We start from the raw sequence: 2611 nt of genomic DNA on the forward strand, positions 1-2611 counted from the left end.
TTCTTCTATTTCATCCTCACTGGCTTTAGTGGTTGGTGCATAAATTTGAATAATAGTGGTATTAACTGGGCTTCCCTGTAGATGCATGGATATTAGCCTATCATAGCGTTGTACCTCATGACTGATCTGGATATGTTTCTTTAGACAATGAATGCAACACCATTCCTCTTTAATTTGTCATTCACGGCATAGTATAACATGTGGTTGTCAGATTCAAAATGGCCAATACCAGTCCATTTCAGCTCACTAATGCCTAAGACATAATGCCTTGTACCCATAGCCAACAGTATTTATCTCTATTACCTTTTTTTTTTTTTTTGGTCTACACATATCACATTGTAAAGATATATTTGCTTAAATGGCCAAAGGGCACATTTTGCAAGCCAGCCCCCTGTCTGCAGGCACGCTACTTTTCTCAGTCCATGGGCCTAAAGTCCACTGCTGTTCTGTCTCTCTATGTCATTGCCTCGGACACCATCTCTATTGTCGCTGCTTTTCTGGTCATGACCCCTTGCTTCTCTCATGTTCTTCCCTCCTGATGGTCCTAGCATCTCCTGTTCCTAAAATGATAAATTAGCTGCTGCCCATTTTAGTTGCACCTCTTCTACATTTACAGTTGTGACAGTTGCCGTTAGACCTGACAACAATTACTCGCAATTTTATCATAACGTCTATCCCCCTCATTACCAGACCCATTTGGACAAGAGGGAAATTATTCAGTTTTATTTCTGTCTTACACCCCATGTTCTGACACTAAGCATCCATATGAAAACTTGTAATCCAGCCAGTTTGTGGCTTTGTAGTCCCCAGTTTTGGTAGCCGACATCTAAGTTGCCCATCCATATCAGCCCAGTATACTGAGGAGACATGTTTTATCTTTGATATGGAGAATTTTTCCCTATTTGATTGGAATTTTGAGAAGCCTTATCCATAATCAAGGATCCAGTTGATCAGGTTGTAGCAGTTTACACTTGTTTCCTGTATCATACTTCTTTATCTTCATCTGATTGAATTCTGGTCAGCAAGCCATGCATGCTATGTCCACTGGGTACAGTCTGCAGGTCCAGGAGTTCTTGCACTCCTTCCCCTTCTTCAGATCCAGTGCCTGCTTCATTCTTAACTTTAGCCTTTAGTGGTCTTGGGAGTTCACACATAATCCTGAACTTCAAACTTGTCACCCCATCCTTTTCTCTATCTTATTCCAAGGTCATTGAGCATCCATGGAATATAGCAAGTCCAGCCCATGTCTTCTTTGCTGCAATTCCTACCCCTTTCCACTCATAAGTCTACCAGGATGGTTGCCATGGAGCATACAGGACCGTTTGTGTGTTCCCTTTGAGTTTCAGTTTTAAACAGGAGCTTATCCTGATAGGTTGACTTTTCTTGCTTGATGGCTCCCAGGCAAACAGCATACTTGGTAAGGTCACAGACAAACAGTCTGCTTGCCCCCCACTCCACCCATTGGTCTTTCTTTAATGAAGTATCCTGTATTCTTCTAACCATTCTGAGTTGGTCTGCATATCTTTTCAATTGGGAATATCCCAGCCCTGAAGGTTCTGGGTGGGGCTCAGGATTCTACCTAAGGCCCCATACTCCAACAAGGCTTAACAAGAAGCCTATTTTCCTGGGTACAATCTAGACCCCTTGTAGATAATCCAATCTGTTATTGGCTGAAGATGGGTTTACAAGCTTTCTTTAATCAACTTCCCCAGTTATACTTTTTATCCCACTAGATGTCTATATTACATCAGTAGACAGGGGAACCCAATATCCGCTGCACAGTCCTTAACATTATTTCCTTTCGTTCAGCCTATGTTTTGATTCCTATATCATGTTTTTGTTAAGTGCCATTGAGCCAGTTCTGACCCACAGTGACCCTGTATAGGGTTGCCAAGAAGCTTGAACCACCAACCTTGCACTTCAAACAGCTGTGCAGTCTGGAGTATTAACCCACAGAGCCACACCAGGATTCCCCCTGTATTATAGAGCCTTGTTATTCCAAGGTTGCGCAAATGTCACAGTCTACCTCTATTCCATTTAGCCCATGTATACCTCCCAGAATTCTTCCCAATATTCCCCATCCTTTACCCTCCCCCACTTATGTATTGCCCTCCCCCTCCTATGCATTGCCCTCCCTGTCCCCTGCATTAGTATGTGCCCATCCTCTGACCTGTGGGTTACTGTCCCTCCCTCCTGCCCCTAGTAATCCTCAAAAATTATTCTTTTAGTATGGAAATCTTTTCTTAAAATTTTACAGTAATGGACTTATGCAATATCTGTCCTTTTGTGCCTGACTAATTTCACTCAGCATTACGTTCTCAAGGCTCATTCATGTTATGTGGTGTTTTGCAGCTTCATTGTTGTTCTTGAAGGAAGCATAGTACTCCATTGTGTGTATATACCAGAGTTTGTTTATTCATTCTTCCACTGATGGACACTTGGGTTGTCTCCAGTTTTTTGCTACTGTGAATAGCGCTGCGATGAACATTGGTGTGTATATATCTACTTGCTTTCTGACTCATATTTCTTGTGGATACATATCAAGTAGAGGAATTGCTGGATCATTTGTTGTTGTTGTTATGTGCCGTGGAGTCAGTTCCAACTCATAGCG

The sequence above is a fragment of the Chrysochloris asiatica genome, unplaced genomic scaffold (genome assembly GCF_000296735.1).
Source record: "Chrysochloris asiatica unplaced genomic scaffold, ChrAsi1.0 scaffold00061, whole genome shotgun sequence".
Lineage (NCBI taxonomy): Eukaryota > Metazoa > Chordata > Mammalia > Afrosoricida > Chrysochloridae > Chrysochloris > Chrysochloris asiatica.